Here is a 24453-nt window from a genome sequence, read left to right as displayed (position 1 = left end):
CAGAACAGTGCAATAAATGACCCCAACACGTGTGTGCTAGATCAGAGTCAGAAAAAATGCAATTTAAGAAAAAAATATTTTAATTTATGTGCAACACAAAAAATGCAGTAAACAGGCTCTAGGTATGTTCTAAATACTGTTTCTAACCCAGATAACAACTTTTGCAATCAAGAAAACACCGAAAAGTAGGTGGCAATGCAGTTTTTCTAAGAAATAAATCACAAGAAAATACTTAAAATCTCAAAAGTGGCTCCTTTCTTCTCTCAGCGTTTTCTCCTCTTGGTACGTGCTTCAGCAACAACTATCAAGCCTGTTAAGATGCCAAAACCACGTGGCTGCAGGGTTTTAAGAGAGAGAGAGAGAGATCAAGGAGTTTGGAATTGACCCAAAATGGCCAATAAAACTACAGTTTCTAGGCAGTAACCACTCCTACAGGGACAGGAAGGCTGCTCAGTGTTAACCACTGCCACTGGTGAACACAGAGACTTCCTTTTAGCCCAAGCAAGCACTGGCCTCCAAGAAATTTACAAACAGTTCAGAACAGCAACTCTGTAACTGAACTTTCTTTTAAATTAGAGAAAGTGGGAAAATAGCAAGATTTTTTTGTTTGTGTCTGTCTCTTGCTGAAATCCTGGATGATGGTATTTTGTGGATTCAGGAGAGAAGTTCTGAAACCAGTAGTTCCATGCCTGCATACGATTCAGCAAGAGAAAGAGTTCCCTTGTGCCTGGTGCAGAGATGCCATAGATGACCACCAAAGTTCTGGCGGGTGATTTTCCATTTTTCTCGTCAGAGGAACTGCTGTGCCTGGTCACTGTGATATTCACAACGGAGTGGTGACAGGCTTTTGGCTGTCATTTTTTTTATAATTTTATAAGATTGTGGATTCCCCCCTAAACACTTTCTGGATTACAAATAGCTGGGATCCATATGAGCTCCAACCTTGGGCCCCATCATGCCAGCAGTAGGACTGTAAGTATTCACAGGCCAGTGAACAGGGTACAATAGAGTGTCTCATAGTTGGTCTGTTTAGATTGATCTAGGGGATAGAGGGTGCTAGTACTGTTGTCTTAAAGACACTATTGCTAAATGACATTGCATTTTCTCATATTTGTATTGTTGCATTATAAATCTTTATTGTTCAGTGACATTGCATTTTACTCGTGTTAGTACTGCTGCCTTCAAGAATCTTTACTGCTCAATGACATTGCATCTTTTTCATATCTCTACTGTTGTATTACAACCTTCATTCCCCCTTGACATTGCATTTTTTCTGTGTTTGTATTGCTGCATTATAAAAGCTTTACTGCTCATTGATATTGCCTTCTCTGTGCATGTTTGAATGTCAAGACCTTCTGTTGAGTTCTGAGGAAGAGGGTAAATGTATGGTTTCATTACATGCATATCTCACTCTGTCTTACTGCTAACTGGTGCACTGTTGAAATAATTTGTTTGTTGTTGTGCTATTGCCCTTTAAAACTGAAGTGTCACCTAGAATAAAATCTGTTATTACTTGCCACCTTGGGGTGTTAGGCCTAAAGAAGGGGTGTCACCAGAGTCAGGTAGGAAGGAACCCATATCTACTTCAGCTACACCTGCGGGTGCGCTACACAATTTTTTTGTAGAAGTAAGTGGAATACAAATTGTGAAGGACTAGTTTAACTTAAGATACTAATACTGGTCCACACCCAGTTCGGGTTTGTAAAAGGCAGATCATGTCTCCTAAACCTGATAAACTTCTCTGAAGCAGTCATCAAAGCTGTAGACGAGGGTAAGGTGGTTCACGCAGCCTGTCTAGATCTCACCAAGGCTTTTGACACCATCCCCCACTCTGGAATTATAGATAAACTCAGTAAACTAGGTATAAATCCCTATGTCACAAGATTGGTTGCCAACTGGCTCACTGACGGAACCCACACTGTGAAAGTAGCAGACTCCAAATCCGACTTCAGATCAGTGACAATTGGAATACCACAGGGTTCAGTCCTGTGTCCTCTCCTGTTTGGTATCTACTTTCCTGAATTACAGGCTAACACAGAAGGTCTTTGGCTAATGAAGTTCGCAGATGACTGCAAACTAGAAGCCATAATCAAAACTCCTAATGATGTGGACTTCCTACAAAAGGGCCTCACTGAGCCACATGCCTGGTGTCAAAGCCATGGCCTCAGGCTCAATGCCAAAAAGTGCATTTTCATCACCTTTGGTAAAAAACTGTACCCATGAGCTACCACATAGGTGGTAGTCTACTTAATACCGAAAGTGTGATAAGAGACCTTGGGACATAGGTGGACAGTAGTCTCTCCTTTGATGATCACATCACCACAGTAGTCAGGAAATACTTCTACGTGGCACACCTCATCACAAAAGGTTTCTCATCCAGGAAAAAAGAGGTCATTGTTCCCCTCTACTCATTACTCATCAGACCCATTATAGAGTACAATGCCCCTTTTGGTATGTACCTCACAAGACATCTACATCTGGAAAGGCTGCAGAATACATCACAAAGAGGATTACTGGCCTCAAACAGATACCCTACACAGTCTCAAAAAACTCCAGCTTTAATCCATCACATATCGCCTACTCAGAGGCGACCTCTGCCTAACATACAAAGCATATGTCAAACTCAGAGCTGTTGGACATGCTCCACTTAAAGAAATCCCAATCCCTCCGAGCTACATGCTCTAGGGACCTAAACATTGTCACCATAATAAACAGAACATGCTGGAGGGATAGATTCATGTCCCAGAGACTTCCCATACTCTGGAACAAACTACCTATCTATATCAAACAAAGCTCCTCATTAGCGCTCTTCAAGAAAATTCTTGATGATTGGATGGGAAATAAGAAATTCACCCCGGGGATCACCTCTGGGGCTCTGCTCGACAGGGGCACAGGAACATAATTTTCTTGGGTGGCGAAAGCCAGGTTACCTTTTTGGCTAGGCTTATATAGACCCTAGGGCCAATAGCCTAGTACCTACCTATGAACCTAATTCCTGTTCTTAGTTGAGCACAAATTTTAGTAGCTAAAAAATTCCTTGCCTTCATATTATGTTCACAAGCTCATAGCCAATGCCATTAAGAGTGAAGTACACCATTAGAGAAATTACTCATCTATTAAAGCATCACTATTCCTTTTAAAGGTTTTGAGATTCACTGAGTGCCTAATTTCCTTTGATTGTTCTATAAGCTCATGAATCTTATAGGGGATGAGCTATCCCTTTTTTAAAAGAATTCCTGACAACTATTAATGATGGACCTGTGTCTGAGTTGTGTAGCTTTATTTTTTTTCCCCAAAGGGAAAAGTGCCGGCTTAGCAGAATCATTAATAGCATTAAATACTTCTCATAAGCTGCTTCTTGTGAACCGATAATGGAAAATATGTCTAAATAATATGTGAAACATTCTGCAAGTTTTCTTATGTTTTCAAAGGGAAAAAACATTACTAATATTTTCTCCTATGGATTGTTCAATGTCTTTATAGGAATTAACGATTTCTAGTTATCGTTTATCCAAAAAAAAAAACTAATGTGAAGGTGTCTCTCTGCCAAAATGATATCATTGCTAATATATTATCACTGATCCAAAGACTGGGGTTAATTTGCCTCAGAGAATTTATCCAAGAAGTTCTCAAATCTTTTGACATAATCAGAATGTAAAGTATGGACCGTGAGTTAGTCACCAGCCAACAAAGAACTTTGACATATCCAGTTTCAATATGAAACGTATATTAAGAATTTTCTGAGCACTGAAGCTCTGGTAGCTATTAATTAAATTTAGATGAATTTTCTGAGCACTGAAGCTCTCGTAGCAATTAATTAAATATAGATGAACAGATTTTTTTAGTAAGCATGAAAGCGCTGTTATACAACCAGTTTGTAATCCAGTTAGTTTCATAAGGTTTATATGGCAGTGCGTTTTGTCCAACTACAAGATCGGAAATTACTTTATACACTTTAGTAGAATGAGGTTAGTATGGACAGCAGCTGGCCATTACGTAAAGGCTCAGACACATAATCATAAAAGCCTATTATACATATATTAGGCAAACTATTATCTCGATAAATCCAATGTGACTAATTTTGAAATTATCCAGAGTATGCATGGAAGAGGTAATTAAGCTGGTAATATTTCAAACCAATTGCCTATAATATTGACTATTAGTGAGAGTCTATCCCCCCCCCCCCCCGAGTTATATATTTGAAAATTCATACACCTTTTTATTATTCTACTTTCAAGGCCAAGGTTATTTTATATTTGTAATTAGTTGTACATTTTGATTAAATTAGTATAATTTTCTCTTAGTTCTAAATGAGAAAGCTTTACAAAGTACATAGGCATGTTTCTTTTTAAAGATCATGTTTATTTTGATAGTTGTACATTGGATATATCTGCATTTAACTACCTCTGTTTTAGTCTTTAGCTACTGATATACTAGCCAAACTCAATATGCATTTTGTCTTCTAATTGGTTCCAGTGACTTCTATAAAGGAGTGGATGAAAATCCTTAATCCAGTTTCAAGTCTGAAGCACTTATAACAAATCCGTAAATCTGCTCTTACGAAACTATGAAAACTACACTCATTGAGTGTTTAGCTGTACCAGTAATATCGATGCAAACATCACCACTGTTAGAAGATTAACTTCAGAAATATAAGCAAAAGAATTAGCAAGTACAAACATTTTACATACTAACCCTCCATTAGACAACTGGTCTAGTTTTTAAAAAAATTGTCTACCATTAAAAATCATAAAATATATTCTCACAAATGATGCTGAAAATATTTTCCAGTTATTATTTGGATAATTATAGTCAAACATCAATTGAAAACTCATGAAGTTATGTAAAAATTTCCCAGTGACTCATAGTGCTACTATCAGAGGCCCTACAAATGAATATCAGACCTGTGTAGATTATAACATTCTTCAGATGGGAAGACATTGCTCTGGTAGAAAGGTATATCTACCCTACTAGTATCTAGTATAGTACCTAGTATAAAAATACAACATCCAGTGAAACCTGACAAAGCCAAACCATCCAGATGTGTTATATATCACGTCTCATTGTGAAAGGTAAATAAGGAACAGCTAAATCTAATATTTTTGTTGGAAAGCTTATACTAAGTAGAATTCATGTTAACCCTTTTGTGATTAGATGAATTCCATAAAAAAGGGAATGGCATCCTAAAATGAAGGTCATCATTTAAAATACATTTTCCTAACCATTTTCTCTCATTTGTTAAAACCAGGTTTTCAAGTATCACAGCGTCGCAGTCTGTGTAGTTTATCTCCGGAGAAGAGAGCATTTCATAGCAAATAAACCTCACACTTTAGTTGAGCTAAGATGTTAACACAAACTAAACTTTTATCATTTCTAAAAGTGACATTTCCATTAACTAATTCATCAGATAATGAGTGATAATTCATTCACACCTGCTCAGTCAAGCCAAAATCTTTGTTAAATGATGAAATACCATTTAAAGAAGCAAGTGTTATTAAATTAGACTCCCATTTGCCTAAGCAATGCCTTAATTATAGAATCAATATTTTTTCTAATAAATGAAGTTGCAGAAATTGTTGAGTTAGTACATGAACATGCAATTCTCCTACATCCAGCTGTTCCATAATATACATTCCTGTAACTAATTCCACACAGACTAGGGCTTGGAACATCAGCAGCATTCCTTTCAAGTAATGGGGGTGTGTTTGGGGGGGGGGGGGCTTTTATAGCATTAAGTGGTGCTGCGGTAGCATTGTCGCCTCATAGCAAGACATTGTCCCGTTCGATTCTCAGCTAGAGCGTCTTCTGTGTGGAGGCATACGTGAATGGGGCATGCCTTCGTTGAAGGTTGTGCGTCAGGGCTGGTAACCCAGTACGTAAAAATCCACTGCCAATCATTAGCGGACCGGAGTTCCACTGTGGCGACCCCTAACCGGGAAAAGCTAAAAGACACAAACAAACAAAAAAAGCTATTCCCCACAAGGTAGACTGTCCTAGTCCTTGAGTCCATAGTAGTTACATATGACTTGGCACCAACACAGCTAACTCACTGCTGTTGACTATAGTTTTGTTAGAAGAATCACTAATAGTTTCATGCTGTTCTTCATTTACAAAAGATGAAGCAACACTGCCTGTACTACACTATTATTATTATTATTTGGAATTTTCACATACCAGTCCATATCAAAATCCAATTTTTGCTGTCTAGTCCCATTGCTTCATATCTTTCAATCCTAATCCAGTGCCCAAGTCCGCTGATGGTCCTACCAGCTCCTCCCTTTATCCCCAGACTAACTTCTACTCTCGGCTACACCAGTATGAAACTCAAGGGTATCTTCATGGCAACTGCTTTTGTGAGGGGGACGAAAAGCAGAAAAAAAGTAGAATGATGTCACCTGCTTAAAAACAAAAATAACTTAAGTCAAACACTAGTTTTGTCAAAAAAAAAAAGTAAACAGACAGTCTTTGGAAACGATGTATTATAATTAGGAGTGCAAACAAAAATTTCCCAGAATGAGATTGTGCACAGCTGTTTTGATTCGTAATGAGAGTGTTTGGCATTGTGGATTGATATTTTTATCTGGCTCATAAAAGAATTTATTGGAAAGCTTGTTATTTGCCTTTTACTCTGTCGTACCTGGTACCTAACCAAGAGACCAGTGTTTTCAGTTCTTGGAGTTAATATCTGAAATGCATTTTCATCTTCGATATTTTGTTCTATTATTCTACCATCACTATGCAAACATGCAGAAATACTAATTGCTTCTTAGTCTTCATACATGTAGTGTTGAATGAGGGTTGCTACTCATTCTCTGACTCATTAAAAAACAATATACTGACACTGAACAATAAAAACAGATGTTCACTATCATAGGTGAAACAGAAAAACTCATATAAACAGTTAGAATGGCATTTTGGGTTGCTACTCATTCTCTGACTCATTAAAAAACAATATACTGACACTGAACAATAAAAACAGATGTTCACTATCATAGGTGAAACAGAAAAACTCATATAAGCAGTTAGAATGGCATTTTTCCCACGAGGCTATCAGTAGAAACAATATGCTTCTCGATCTCCATATCCTGAAGTGTAAAATCTTGCTTCTCTGCTAGTAGTTGAAATGGATTTTCTTTTTCAGGCACACTCTTCGCTGAGGCAAACAACAAATTGAAATAAATAGTTCATCCCAGAAAGGCATGGCTGTTAATTGTAGATTATTATTACAGAGGAGTATATGAGGCTTGTAGACAGCTTCATACATGACCCGTTCTGCTGATTCATGTCTGCCAAGCAGTAAAGTTGGTGCAGAGCAAGAGAACTAAATACATTCTTATGTGAACCGTGCAGCTTCACGCACCAAAAGCAATGAAAACTTGAAAAATCAGCTTATTTTCTTTTAATTAATTCCTAAAAACTGATGTGCACATTTGATTTTAGATATCAGAATGAGCTTCAAAAATCAGAAGCAGTAAGCAAGCCTATTCTCGTTTAATTTTTTCTGAATAGCAGTTTCAAGATTTAAAACATCTCTGAAATAGGTCTCAGAAGTGAAATGCAATGAGAAACTTGAAAGTCATTGTATTTTCCTTCAACTCATTTCTGAGTTGTGCTTCTCAAAAATATCAGAAATGTGATTCCTTAAGCTGTGATTGTTATACATGCATACACTGGAGGAATTTTTACATTCTAGAAATGAATTATTTTAATTCCTTTGTATTTGTAGAGCTCAGGAAAAATGAAGACTTGCACAGACCTGCTCAGAAGTGACATACATCATGTGTGTGCCACAAGCATGACTGAATTGTTTAAAGTCATTTAAGAATAATGAAGATTAAAAAGTGTTAAAAGTAACAGCGATGATTTGGGAAACAATATTTAATTTTGTCTCAGTCTAGACAGAGAAGTTTGGTCAATACTGTATGTTAGAAATTGGCATTTCTAATATTTTGGGATCAGATGGTCATCTAGTTTCTGGTACTAAGGGTTCTGTTGGTGTCCATATTGATATATTGGAGGTACAGGGGCACTCTCCTCAGGTGCATTATCATCTCACAAAGGTAATCTGGAAGAGGGTTTATTATTGTCACTAGCCCATAAAATAATTGCTCGATCCACCTATTAAGTCTTTATGTTAAGACAATAGCTGACTACTCGTTAGAATCCAACCAATACTGTGCAGATACTTTAATAATACAGAAAAGTCTCAACAATGATAATATTATAATGTTAGAGAGGTCCTGGCCAAGAAACAATCCACTCAGGTCAGGAAAAATGAAAAAAAAAAAAATAAAGGAAATAAATCAGATTAACAGCAACTTTAAAATAAGGTTCCATCATTACAGCTGAATCAAAGGCGAACTGGCAAGATTTACGGGAGGAAAAGGTCAAAGTAGAAAAGGATAGAGAAACAAAATTCAGTACTTAATAGATCTAGTAATATGCAATCGAGATTCACAATCACCAATGCTATGAAGGCAAATACACTTCATGACCCACACTCTGTAGCAACAGTTTACTCATTTAATGAAGTATTAGTGCTGGGTTCCCACCGATAATCTGATGATCATAAGTATGATCCTCAGAATAGCACAACTTAAAGTGAAAACCTGGTGAGATAAATTAAGTGAAAACTTGCAACAGCTCCCTGATTTCAAGCTGCATGTTAAGAGATTTAATATACAAGTGCGAATATGAAAGAAGACAGACTTTCCCTACAAAAATAGCTTTGATGGTCCACCTGCGAATTTCAGAATTCACTGCTCCTTGTTATTGAAGTATATGGACTCTCAAAATGAGGTCTTGTGCTTATGCTAGAAGCTATTTAGAGTTGTCCTGCCAATGATAAGTTTTACAAATTCTACATTTTGCCCTGGAAATAATATACATAGGTCACTCATTTGCATGTCTAGAGCTCATATTATTGATGTAAATGACGGATTATTAGGATTTTAAAATGAGATGAAATATTTTGACTATAACCCTTCATGTCAAGGTAAACAATTAAAGGAGTGTACATTTTCGATTGGCTGCAAGTAGGATTCTGGATTTATTTGCATTAGTGAAAATGGAACTTTGTGAATAATTCATAAGTATCAACCTGTAGAAGTATAAACAAGAAAATCGGAATGACTGATCTCAGTAGTTCTAAACGTTGCCCAACTAAAGAAGTATTTCTGTATCAAACTTCATTGTTTCAGTTACAAATTGATGTAGAGAGGATAGTAATAGGTATAATGTCTTTAGGAATATGTTTATGGTCACCTAAACATGACTTAAGAGGCAACTACACAAGGTAACAGCATAAAACTATTACTCACTGAAACCAAGAGGCTCTGTAATCGATTGCTACTGTAGCATCATGAACTAAACTGAAACAGTTAATACTGGCAGATTAACCAAAACATTTTGAGAAGACTGGGTTTGTGTTTTTGATGGCCACAAAATGTACAATTTTTATTGAAAAGATAGTAAGAATCGTGGTTTTTGTTTTAGATGACATGACCAAATTAAGTGCCTGATAACTAGATGATAATTAAAAGAAAACAAAACAAAAATGGGGGAAAAAGACTTTTTATAGCATAACCATGTTCATCTCTTAGTGTGTATTTGTATGAAGTAGGAAGGACTAATTACTGAACTGGACATCTGACATATACACAGACAAAGTAGCTATAATTGTTAAGACTGTCTAGAGGAAAATGACTAGCTGCCGGCGGCTGCTTGCTCATTACTGCGGCTTTCGAGGACTAATGTGAAACATGTGACTACTTTAAATGTATGAAACAAACCATTGACACGCATGGTGGAACCAGCGCATGGTTCAACAAACCTTCCAAAAGAGCCAAAAAATGAACTGGCACAAGGAAGAAAAATGTCTAAATCTTCTTTATTGTGGCAACATCAACCGGTTTCGGCTATATTCCCAGCCTTCCTCAGTGCAAATAGAAAATACAAATGGCACATCCTGGTTCTTCCTTGTATAGCCAAAAATTTAAAGCAATATCTACATGCTATAGCATCAGTATCAACATATTATATTAAAATGAATGTTGATAAATAACATCATATTTATCATATAAACAAAGTATAAGATAAAAAACAGCAAAAGACAACCAAAAAACTACGCTGGCATTAATAGTTACATAATTGCATTAAGACCAGGTTTGAATAAAGCTCCTAACCTGGTGATCCATGAGGATTCCATATTATTTAATCTATCATGCCAGCCAGCTTTCAGGGATCTATGCATGTGGATTTTGTCAATAATAGTTAATTTAAATTGGGCAGTTTTATGGGTCATGGTATGTTTATGTAGATCATTTGAAATTGTGCAATTTCTAATAGCACTAAGATGTTCACTTATCTGAATTCTTAGTGGTCTAGATGTTTGACCTACATAAAATGAAAAGCATGTGCATGTGGACAAATAGATGACCCAAACCGTGCTGCAGTTACCAAAAATTTTTATCTCGTATATCTTAGCAGTATTCATGCTAGTGAATTCTGTAGTTTTATCGCTATATCTGCATGCACTACAATGGCCACAAGGGAAAAGCCTATCAATGGGTCACCAAATAATGTTGTCTGAATTGGTATGGGCGGATTGTACCTTTTATAATGTGTAAAATGAGAGTTTATGATTCTACCTCTGCGATAGGAAAAAACACATCTTTCAGGTCATATCTCATTCAGGTGTTCATGAGCCCGCAAAATCTCCCAATGATTATTGATAATCTGTCTAAAAGAATCTGTATTGCTGCCAAATGTAGTTACAAACCTAATTGGTTGACATATGCTGGATTCATCACCTGGATGTTTGTACTTTAAAAGTTCTGACCTGGGCATATTTCTAACTTGACTCCTAGTTTGTGTAATGCGATGTTTATTATACCCCCTACTTGTGAATCTATCTGCCAGATCTTCTTCACATATAGAATGGGATTCTTGAGATGAACAAATACATTTCATACATAAAAATTGTGATTTGGAGATGTTGTTGATGATGTGGCGGGGGTGGTAACTAGTAGCATGCAGAAGTGTATTATACTGTGGAAATTTCCTATGAACACGAGTGGCCAGAGTATGATCAGCCTGTCGAGAATTTATTACATCCAAAAACACTATTTCCTGATGTTGTATAGTTAAGTTGAACTGAATATCCTATGTGTTATTATTCAGGTATGTTACAAATTTATGTACTAGACTCAAATCACCCCACCACACCATCCAACAATCATCCAGGTACCTTCGCCAAATATCTAGTTCATCCCTATAGATATTGTTATGAGAGTCATATATATATTGTTCCTCATAGAATCCCATAAACAAATCTGCATATATGGGAGCAAAGGATGCTCCCGTAGCTGTACCTCTGACTTGCCAGTATGCTTGTCCTTCAAAATAAAAGATGTTCTTGGTTAAAACATATCTGGTCAATTGGATTAAAAAGTTATTAAATCCCGGGGTATATAGTTTAGATCTATCCAACCAATATGCAACAGCCGATAACCCAGCATCATGTGGGATGCTGGTATAAAGAGAAGTCACATCCAAAGTACATAACCACTAGTCAGCTTCCAACTGTGCGTCTTGGACAATATTAAGAAATTCCGTTGTATCTTGCAACCTGGATCTGACCAGAGATAGTAATGGTTTCAAATAATATGTGAGAAAGGCAGATAGAGGTTCAGTGAGTGATCCATTCCCTGATACAATGGGCCTACCAGGTGGACATGTTGGATGTTTGTGAATGTTGGGAAGCAAGTATAGATATTGAGCTCTCGGGTCAGAGAAACTTTCAATTGTTTACATGTGTGTTTATCAATAATACCTTCCTCGGTGGCTAAATCCAAGAATTAATCAATGTGCGTCTTGAAATTAGGTGATGGATCCACCACCAGCTAGATATAGAACCTAGGATCAGAAAGTTGTTTAAGGGCTTCTGCTTGATACATAGACCAATCCATTACTACAATCCCTCCCCCCTTATCAGCTGGTACAATAACTATATTGTGATTTGAACTAAGATCATGTAGTGCTTGTCGTTCTTGGAAAGTTAAGTTATGTCTCATAGATGGATAGCCCAAGGAAAAATGTAAATCCTTAGTGACACATTCCTTAAATATGGCTACATGCTTGTTCATCGGAGGTTGAAAGTCTGATTTACCAAATGTGAACCCAGTTGATCTTTGAGACTCATCAGAATCTGAAAAAAATATTTTAAGGTTAATCAGCCTGCAAAAATCATTAAGTTCATTGACCCATGTATGTTCTGGAACAAAAAATGTAGGCACAAAATTTAAACCCTTATTGAGTAGTTTATTATGGGCAGCTGACAATTCAAAGGAAGAAATGTTATGCACATTATTTATTGCTTCACAATTTTCTGTAACAACATTTCCAAACTTTGCGCCCTTTTTTCTGTGTTTTCTACCACCTCTGTGTGTCTTGGGTCTAAAGGGTCTGCCTATTGTTTCCTTTTGGCAACTGGGGAATCCTGGTTGGAAGGACATTCATAATACATGGCAGAGGATGTATCATCATCTGAAGTGCCACTAGTTGTTTGGATGTTCTTTCTTAATATGGACCTGGGCCTTTTCCTCCTATTGTTGGTTTTATAGCTAGAATCCATAAATCTGACATTTTTCTGAGTGACAGAGGGTTTGCCCTTTACGTAATCAGCCATATCGCGGTTAAATTTATGTATTTTCTTTTTAATCAGTTGCTCCTCTAGTAAGGCTAGATCTTTGGCAAGATTGGTTAAATAATTATTGTAAAAGTCTTCCGACTCATAGACTTGAGCCTCCAGACAATTATTATATATTTCAGTGGTTTGTGAATCAATCATGCATTCATAATATGAAATGAGAGTGTCAACAAATAACATAGAGGCTTGATGTTGGATTTCAGCCCAATCATTAGACAACTGTTGATCAATCAATCCCACTAATGGCTGAATACGAATTCTAAGTCCTCGGGGTGTAATATTTTTTAATTTGTAGGCCTTAAATAACCTAAGGTGCCAAATTTTGGCTCTTAGAGCCCTCGTGTTTCTAGTTATTTTCTGAAACAGTGCACCACAGAAATATTTGGCATCCCCTTTGTTAGTGTTTGAATCCCTAATGCCTGATAAATTCAAACCAAAAACCTCCCGATTATCTCTGTCTGCAGATAACCCTTTTAAAATACCTTTAAGGTCCATATTGATACACTAATCTATGAGGTTTTAATCTAGAAACAAATGAGAGAAAAAATTTAATCAAATAGTAATCCCATGCAATGTTATTTCCAAAAATTGTATAAGCACAATATTAGTAATATAGAAAAAAGTTACAACTTTGGAAAATTATGCATTACAAATTGCCTATAAACCATTTTTATGTTAGACATACGGTTGTCAAATATCTGACGTGTGGTTATATCAAAAACCGAAGTATGTAGAATATGAACATAAATAGTGCAGCAAAAGGGTCACATATCAAAATCTGCTCTTGAAAAAATGTACAACCTCAGAGAAATATTTAATAAAACAATGTATAGAGATGACCAATAAGTTTGGTACGTAGCCAACCTTCATTTCAACTACATATAATCCACCATGAAGCTTATAATGCCATTAGCTTCAAATGCATCTATTGATGCCAATACATAATAACAGGAAGGCTTATATTATGATCATATGGCCGACTTTCGTCTTTGCCAAAAATATATATAGACAGCAGAAAAATATAAAATATTCCCTTGGCAGATGTTCAGCCAAAATATAGCATAAACAAAAATTGTGTCTATCCATCAAAAATTGACCACCTTCATACAAGCCAAAAATGCCATATATTGCAAATCTGCCATTAGTTGCATTCCTTCTTGACCAGCCCTATATAATCCAGTGTCAACAGAAAAAGAGCAGAAATCAATAAAAGACCCTGTTGCACTTAATAAACTAAACCTTATACCATAAAACAATGTTTTATGCTATATAGGATTTATAACCTACAAGTCAGAATCCGACATCCAGTACTAATCCAAAATATTAAAGTATGAAAAAAATGGTAAATACACAACACTATCCAAGTCCTTAGTCAAAGAAACCTGAATCATGCTAAATGTATATGCAATGGTTGATAACCTGAAACAAAACCATCATAGATCTAACATATAGGTAAGAATAAATCCACAAAATCTGCTGCAAAGCGTTCTGATAAATAATGATTGGAAAAATCCAGTCACAAAAATAAAGCTCAAAGATCCATAGATAACAGTGAAATAATGTTCAAAATGTCCCAACAGATTCCTGCTGAATGTGTATGTATGAATAATATACAATTTGTGTCATACCCATCTGCTTAATAGTTGTCCAACATAGCCAAAAACAAAAACTTATGTCCAGTTGTTAATGGTTTGACGTTAGAAAAAATATACTTGAATCAGCAAAATCCATAAGCATACAGATTTGAAAAGTCAAAATACTCCCAACGATGATCGTAGGTTTCTAACAAACAAAATGGAGTCCCAGATGTACCATAGCAGGCCCAAAACCTAGGAAAACCTCCCAATCCGTTCAAATGTTAGTATGTTCCATATGACAAAAAGTGATAATTCCACAAGTTGACGATTAATGGGCCACTCAGATATTAAAGATGTTTCCAATAGAAAATAAGACCTTCGTACCTGTAAATCCGTGGAAATAATAATAATAATGTGGTAACCTTGAACAAAAGGCTTGAACGGTGAATCTGCTATACACCACAAAAACCACTAATGGTGTGCTTACAAATGGGCCATTGATTACAGACTGCCATGTAGGATAAAATAAATCACCAAAAAAATATTTCGAAGATGTCCAATCAGTCCGTGTACACAAACCACATATCTCAAAGCATAAAATGCCCAAATATATCGTAGAGTACAGGAATGAACCAAAATGAGCATAAAGCCACAGATTAATAATTCCAGGTGTCCCCAGCATGTATGAAAAGTCAATCTGGAACAAACCATTGACACGCACGGTGAAACCAGCGCACGGTTCAACAAACTATCCAAAAGAGCCAAAAAATGAACCGGCACAAGGAAGAAAAATGCCTAAATCTTCTTTATTGTGGCAACATCAAAAAATAACAAACTGTAACCTGCAAACCGGTTTCAGCTATATTCCCAGCCTTCCTCAGTGCAAATAGAAAATACAAATGGCACATCCTGGTTCTTCCTTATATAGCCAAAAATTTAAAGCAATATCCACATGCTATAGCATCAGTATAAACGTATTATATTAAAATGAATGTTGATAAATAACATCATATTTATCATATAAACAAAGTATAAGATAAAAAACAGCTAAAGACAACCAAAAAACTAGGCTGGCATTAATAGTTACATAATTGCATTAAGACCAGGTTTGAATAAAGCTCCTAACCTGGTGATCCATGAGGATTCCATATTATTTAATCTATCATGCCAGCCAGCTTTCAGGGATCTATGTATGTGGATTTTAAAGTACAAACATCCAGGTGATGAACCCAGCATATCTCAACCAATTAGGTTTGTAACTAAATTTGGCAGCAATACAGATTATTTTAGACAGATTATCAATAATCATTGGGAGATTTTGCGGGCTCATAAACTCCTGAATGAGATATTACCTGAAAGATGTGTTTTTTTCCTATCGCAGAGGTAGAACCATAAACTCTAATTTTACACATTATAAAAGGTACAATCCGCCCATACCAATTCAGACATTATTTGGTGACCCATTGATAGGCTGTTTCCCTTGTGGCCATTGTAGTGCATGCAGATATAGCGATAAAACTACAGAATTCACTAGCATGAATACTGTTAAGATATACAAGATAAAAATTTTTGATAACTGCAGCACGGATTAGGTCATCTATTTGGCCACATGCACATGCTTTTCATTTTATGTAGGTCAAACATCTAGACCACTAAGATTTCGGATAAGTGAACATCTTAGTGCTATTAGAAATTGCAAAATTTCAAATGCTCTATATAAACATACCATGACCCATAAAACTGCCCAATTTAAATTTACTATTATTGACAAAATCCACATGCATAGATCCATGAAAGCTGGCTGGCATGATAGATTAAATAATATGGAATCCTCATGGATCACCAGGTTAGAAGCTTTATTCAAACCTGGTCTTAATGCAATTATGTAACTATTAATGCCAGCGTAGTTTTTTGGTTGTCTTTTGCTGTTTTTTATCTTATACTTTATTTATATGATAAATATGATGTTATTTATCAACATTCATTTTAATATAATATGTTGATACTGATGCTATAGCATGTGGATATTGCTTTAAATTTTTGGCTATACAAGGAAGAACCAGGATGCGCCATTTGTATTTTCTATTTGCACTGAGGAAGGCTGGGAATATAGCCGAAACCGGTTTGCAGGTTGCAGTTTGTTATTTTTTGATGTTGCCACAATAAAGAAGATTTAGGCATTTTTCTTCCTTGTGCCGGTTCATTTTTTGGTACTTTAAATGTATGATAACTGTTTATGTGAACTACATTATATGGTCATCCTCTATCATAATCAGATGTCTGAATTGTACAGTGAAGTGGGTATAGCTGCCTGTTAGGGGTGATGGCTTTACTGATAAAACTAAATGACCTTTTTGTGATTTGCTCAGCTTAAGTTCTTTGTCAAAACAATAAGGCATAAAATGCATCATAGTACATCCATGCTTTAGCAGTTAGGTTATGCAAGTTGATTTTGACACAGGCTGAGTGGTGGCAAATGCCCTGAGCCCCACCTAGTCTAAAACAAGCCCTGCTCAGAGGTGTACACAGAAGGTCAATGTAGCTTGTGTGGAGAGCGGTGGATGATGCCACTATTTCTACAACTTTATCAGATTCTATTTATTTATATAATTTGCTTTTAAATTTTGCCTCTGTTTCCAGGCTCATATCTTGTTTGACATTCTTTTTGATGGGATTCATGTGATATTCCTTTATCACTATTTCTCCAACTTTCCTCCCAAACCTTACAAGTCACTTGGCTTGGGCTGGGCTCGGGACAGTGTGGTCATTTTTCTTTAACTTTCCTCACAAACTTCAGAAGGGTGCACAGAGAGGCAACTAAGCTTTTACAGGATCAGTGTACTCTCTGAAAGTAACAAGTTAGAAACACTACTACAATTTTTTTTTGTATTTTCCTCAAAATCAAACAGCAGATGCATATATATCTGCCTGTCCTGTACCTTTTTGTGGTAAGGTAAAGAAGCATACCATTTATGTATGGCTGACAGCAAACATGTTTTATTTGTGTTTCCATTTTGTATAAGTCTGACAGAGGGGTATTCAGGAGGTGGCTCTCTTTTGCAAGAAGGGGTGAGGAGGCATGCGATATATGTGTGTGTGTGTGTGGGGGGGTGTGTGTGTATATATATATATATATATATATATATATAATTATACACAGACACACACTAGACACACCTTGGAGCACTTATAACTCCATCCTTTCTGTGTGCCTAGAGGACACTACATCTCCAGGTTATTTTAGTTATTACAGTGTAGCTTTAAGTGTGTGTGTGTGTGTGTGTGTATATGTGTGTGTGTGTGTGTGTGTGCATTTATATTATACACACACGTACATGCAGAGTCATGCACACATGTATATGTATGTGTGTGTATATGCAACAACTTCAAATATATGATTTGGGCTATTTGTCTCTTAATTTGTATCCCAATTTAACACCAGACTGGGATACACAGAAAGTAACTACATTTTTTAAGATGGTCTAGAGAGGCAAGTACTATTTCCTGATATGATTTATATATCACCACATTCATTTGTCTTCTATGCTTATTGTGCACTGCTATTTGGTTAACTTTGAGCATTAATCTTCGGATACAACTCCTTTCATCCTTAAATAAAAAGTACATTTGAGTTTCTTTCCTTATGGATGATTTTTGTCTACACCTTCATTGACTCAAAATGTTGGAAAAAGCACTAAGCATACTTTGGAGCATTTATAACTCCATCCCTTCTGTGTGCCTGGAGGCCAGTAGTCCTCCAACCTAATTAAGTTATTACAGTGTAGCTTTGGCAGGGTATTCAAAGGATTCTCGGAAAATATGGCTGAAGCACAAGACTTGAATTCTTCCCTTAACCATGATTTTAGCTCCGGCCATCACTGAATGAAAAGGTTGTTTAAAAAAACTATAATATACACCTCAGTGCATGTAGAACCCCAGCACAATGCAGTTATTTCCATTGCAGTTATTACAATGTAGGCTTGGTCAGGTATTGTGTGTTAAAAGATTTCAGGAAATACCAAAGTTGATGAGCAGGACTAAATTGTCTCCATTAATCATTATTTTTGTTCAAACCATCACTGGATGAAAAAGTTTTTTAAAAAATGTAAAATGCATTTTAGAGCATATACAACCCAGCTAAATGCAATTATTTCTTACATAGTTAACTAGAATAGCCTTGCCTATTTCAAATGTGTTAAAATAATACAGGAAATACTTAAGAGTAAGGCAAACTGTGAGATAAAGGAAGTAAAAAGTAATCTGAATGGTGTAGGTTGACCAGGATGGAATCACAGGGTGGTGGGGGTGCCGTGGAGCCCTTTCACCTAGGGCATTGGTTGACCAAAGGTTGGCCCTCTCCTGAAGTTATTCCAAATGCAGTCATGCTGTATGTTTATTGCTGTTATAATCATGGAAACATCATAGTAGATTAGAAAAGCATAATTGTTTTGTGGAGACAAACTCAGAAGCAGGTTTTCAAACATGTTATCCAATTTGAATTGATACCTTTTCTCTAAAGGTCCCATCATTCAACAAGTCAGCTAGAATATACTGAACTGTTGGTGCAACATATCTTTGCTAGCAGACTTTGTGGGGGGGGGGTATTCAGAAAGAACTAGTGCATAGCATTATGCAAAATATTGTAATGTACAGAAAGAATGAAATTCAGAGATGTCACTGGAGAAATACTTTGGCATGTGAAAATGTCTGCATAATGACATGCAAATGACAAAAATTAGACACGGCAGTGTGATTAAAAATACAGTTTTAATGATAAGCCGCTGTGATTATTTATTCTGAATTCTAGGATTTTCCAGGGCAGGAGCTTCACTTGTGCTGTGATGCATTCAGTAGCAGCAGCATTAGCAGAAGTGTGTGCATCAGTGGTGACCTTTAGAATCTCTGTTCTTGAATTTGCACTTTGTTATTCACTTCATTGCAGCTGCAGACACTAGCAGCTAACAGTCCATCTCTATGACCAGGTCATTGCTATGTGCTACTACTGTTCAGACAGACACATCATACCAGAGTTAGTACATGTGCTATTCTCACATAGCAGGTGAACTGACTGCCCATTCCAATGGACAGAAAGGTTTTTGTGGCATTACATTTCTTTGCTAGGAGGACTTTTCAGAGGCTGACAGGGAACATGTCAACCTCAAAAATTCTACATCATTTCTTTCAAGTAATACTGTAACAGGTAGAATAATATATTTGGCTTCCTTGGACAAATAGGAATAAACCAGCACTATACAGACATTCTACAACATATTGGCTTCCAGTACCATAATTAGGGTGGAACAAAAGGGGCAACTGCCCTGGGTAGCGAGTGTTGGGGGGGGGGGGGCATAATAAGCTGATCCTGATCTATGTTTAATGCAATACCAGCTTTTTTGGAGGAGGGGCAGAAAAACAAAACCTGAATGGCTGGAGCAGACAGGAAGGGGGGGTGTCATGCATCTGGCCATCTGGATGGTGTGCTAGTTGAAAGAACATCCACAATAAGCTAATAAGCAGTTTGCTTACAATGCTTACAATGTCGCAATTGACTTATTATAGTGAAATGACTTTTTTTGTTTTTTTTGCTCTTAACTTAAAGAGCTGATGTGGTTGGGTGCTGATTCATAGTACCAGCTCAGGGTACTGGTTGAATCAGCTATTCTTCTGCCCATTTCCCCGAGGTCCTAGGACCACTGACCATACCCCACATTGTGATCAAATCCCTATCTGTTCCATGGTATATCAACTGGAAGAACTTCCACTTCATCAACTACCAGGGGGTGTCCAATGCACAGGGTGTTTGTTATATACAAAAAATGTGTTGTGTTATCCAGACAATTCCCATGGTTCCTACATCAAGAATATGTGCAACCGTATGGAGTAAGTAGGTCAGCATTCACAGCATTGTGAATGGCCATGTGTAGGTTGTGCACTCAGTAGGGTAACAGGGGAGTATGCATGGCATGGAACTGTGGGACCCAGATTGGCTGGCCCCTTTGGGGTTTTTCCATGATGTAGCTGGAAGTTCATCAGCTTTGATCAGGGGAGTATTTGTGCTTAAGGGGGCTGAAGCAGCCATAGACAGGACAATGATGCTGACCCTGGTATGATGTGTGCCATTTGCATATCCCTGGTATGTAACTGCACTATGGTGCCATGCCCTAGTATGGCCATGATGCACATTTGCTAGTGTCATCATGAATGCAACAATGGTTGCCAAGCGGACCTACCCTGCTCATGGTAAGCTTGTCTGCCCCAGATCTATGGATGCTATTTCACTCTGCATGCATTGTAGGATGTCCCATAGTCTTCCTGTGGTTGTACTTCCACATGTAGCTCACAGAACACACGCAATACCTCTGATATGGTGTAAATAGTGACTGTCTGTACCTGGATCTGTTTAATGCCCAGGATAAAACCCTATTCATGTAATGTCCTGGAGTCATGGTGATGACAGACACATAGACTTCATCAACATGCTGACTGCATGCACCTCAGTGGCAGTGTGCCTCACTAATGCCATGGGTGGAGATGTCTTCTGTGTAGCTTGGTTATGGCAGGATGTCTCGTACTAAACACAGGAGATGCAGGGGATTAATTGTACATGTTAGCTCCATTATCACTATAATGAGAGCACCTAGTGTGCCCAATGTATACCAGTCATCATATACCACATAGCATATTTGCTGTCTGTGTGCATGTGTTATAGTCTTGCCCACATTACACAGCAGGACATTAACCTAACCACTAGCTACAATACTATAATCTGTCCTGTCTTTGTACTCTGATCCCTGTGAGGGTGATCACTCCTCCCAACAACACGACAATCCTGTCATGCCTTGTGCTGACTGCCCGACACACTCCTCTGCCCAATATCTGCTCTTGTTCATTCCTAGAACCCCTGTGTTCACACTGCAGTCATGAGGCTTGTCAATAGTTCTTATGTCTGCATGACTTTTCCCAAATGGCAGCACTCTGTGTTACCCACTTTATTTAAATCCCTAAGTTGTTTATCAGTGTCTCTCCTACAGTATGGTGATGGCTGCTTTGCTGTGCTAAATGGACCTTTAGCACAATAATTAAGCTAATGAGATAATTAAGTGCAATTATTATTAAATCATACCCATATAATGTTGTGTGTTATCTATCAGTCAATGTTAAACTCAGCTCAGCCTGTGGCCCGGTGGATAAATCCTGTGCACATTGTGGAACTTGCATGGCCACCTGTCTACACTAGTGATTTTCTGCATCGTACAACCATGCTACCTAACAATGCACATTATGTGGGGCTAATTATATTCAACTACACACATAAAACTACCCTTATTACCCTTACTTGACCTGAAACATGGACATAGCCTCTTCTAGTGTTGACTGCAGCAAGGATGCCATCTGGTGCAGCAAGGAAACCAAAATCTCCCTCCACCTCCTGTAGAGGGACAATAGAGAAGCCATTCTCCATAGGTTTGATACCTGGCACTAGCTAGCAAGCATACTGTGTGAAGCCACTGACATCTTCTCTAGCAAGTGGTGCAAGCACAGGTACAGTGACCTGCAGAGGCACAACTCTTAACTGCTCCACCAGTGAGAGGCAGAGTTTAGAGACAGAAAAACAACTTGATATTATAAGTTTCTGAACTATGTTTGGACTGCACGTTCTATCACCTGTCACTGCAATTGCCTTCTGTTGTATGGGATATGCAATACTGATTACTGACTGTTTAACAGCCAAGGTGTTAGAATTCAATCAGGTTGCCTCTCTAAGAGCATCAGACAGGCTCTACAGGCAGGATATGTATACTTTGTAGCTGTCATAACTGTTACATTTGACGACAGTTGTCATAATTATTTACTAAACTGTTGCATTTATTTTTTTTTTTCTCTTTGTGCAGGGTCAGCAGTGATTCTGGCTGAGGTGAGGTGGGAACCACTTGTATGTGCATCAATAGCCATGCCTACTTCTGGACCATTAATCACTCCCCAGGCCTACCTGTGTGCAGGCTAATGAAGTTCACCATCTCTCACTTAGGAGGTAAAGGTTACTCCTCTGAAAGTTGTCTAGAGGGTTCCATTTGAATAACCCAGCGTAAATGTGGCAGGTGGTGATAACTGAGGTGGGCTGGCAGCTGGACTAGTGCACTGGCATCTTGATGTGTCATTGTGTGGCAAATTGCATGGGTGATTGACCCCAACTACTGGGCCAGAGGTAATGCCTACCCCCATGTCAGCCATGAAGGTGAATGACATCTAAATGGGTTTCCCTTCATGACCAGTTAGAAATTTCCTCCAACCCGTCCCTATCCCCCATAACAATGCTCACCTTCTCTTTGTGTCACTCTTCATCCTCTTTGTAGTCTACTGTTTCCTCTCAGCAGTCATTCATCTTCTGTCAATTTCCTTTTCTCCACTATAACCCCTTTTTCCACCCAAGTGCCCTCTCTCAACCTCTGTCTGGGCTGTATAATTTTTGTCTGCCTTTGCTTCCTTTCCTTACCTTCATCCTTCCCATGCTTGCTCCTTACTACTTTTCCCTTCTACCCTAAGAAATGGGAATGGTGCACATATCCCACAGAACAATATACCCATCGTCCCACCCCCACCCACACCTATTCCCTTCATGGTACACTCTTTACTCCCCTTTGCTTATATTTCCCCATTTCTGACTTTACTATCTCTCTTCTCCATTTACATAACGTAACTTGACACCATACCTCTTAACTTCTTGGTGCAAGAATTCTGGACACAGTCAAAAATAATCGTGGGACAAATGCTTCAAATCAGGGACATGGTTTAAACATTATGCTTATAAACATACAAAGCTGTTAGAAAATCAGGTTTTGCATTAGCTTGCATTTTCTGAAAGTTATGAAGACTGAGGCTCAAATATCTATTAGTTACAGACTTCAATCCTCAAACATTTGCTAAAGAAATAAAAAGTTAAGGAAAAAACAGAAATCTGCAAATTCTGCAGAATTCTGAACAATTGAGTGGTGTTCTTGCCACTTTGCTCTGGTGACTACATATATATATATATATATATATATATATATATATATATATAAGTATATATATATATATATATGTATATATATATATTTATAGTTGTGTGTATTTATAGATATATATATATATATATATATATATACACACACACACACACACACACACACACACACACTTTATTTATTTATATATATATATATATATATATATATATATATATATATATATATATATATAAAATCTGATGTCAATTGCATTACAGGTATGTGACACTGTGTAAACATGCACGAACAGCCTCTGACACACCACTTCCTTGAATCTTTCACTTTGGCCATATGACTACCCATAGTGTAGACATTCTGGATGCATAATTACTGCTATTACCACAGCCGTGATATTTACTATGCACCCTTTTTACCTAGCATAATGGTATCATGCATATAGAAACAGCACTGAACCATATCACATTAAATCATTGGTGCTATTTAGATAATTTCTCAGCAGCAGGTACCATTTCTTAATGACTTCATCTCAGAGCTGTTCCAGACAGACTCTATCCTTTATGCCACTTGTTTGCATTTTACTAAGAGTAAGAGCCATGCAACTATTGGCAACAAACTTCAAGATGGCTTCATATATATGTGTGTGTGTGGTTGGCTTTATAATAAAACATAAATATTAACACAAAAAGAAAAAAGCACAGTTATGTGATTTGGTATCCATGTATATGCATAATAATGTTATCAAGACCATTTAGGAAATCACCTACAATGGGCAAAACAAAAATATATAGATATCACATTAGGTCCACATGTCCCTTTTTACCCTTTTATAGAGGCCCCAGTTAATAAAGTGCTAACCTAACTAAATGTTTCTTACAAAAGATGTAATTTACTCACAAGAGAAGTTAGATGTGCTGCAACTGTTAACATCCTCCTCCCCAGACTAGAATTTGGCCTCCTGATTATTGCACAGTACTCTGCTCTGAACATCTTAATTCGAGCTGCTGAAAACTAAACTTGTCAGATTTATTAATACAGTCATAATTAACAGAGAAAATCACCACATTCCATTCAGCACATCTAATTTGTATCCAGCCTTATTCAGAGTGTCCTTTCTCAACTCTTTCTCTCACTCAAAATTCTTCATAAAGGATAACAGCCA

The sequence above is a fragment of the Protopterus annectens genome, chromosome 8.part1 (genome assembly GCF_019279795.1).
Source record: "Protopterus annectens isolate FY-2018-M chromosome 8.part1, PAN1.0, whole genome shotgun sequence".
Taxonomy (NCBI): domain Eukaryota; kingdom Metazoa; phylum Chordata; order Ceratodontiformes; family Protopteridae; genus Protopterus; species Protopterus annectens.
The sequence above is the reverse complement of the archived record's forward strand: the minus strand, read 5'-3'. Positions refer to the sequence as shown.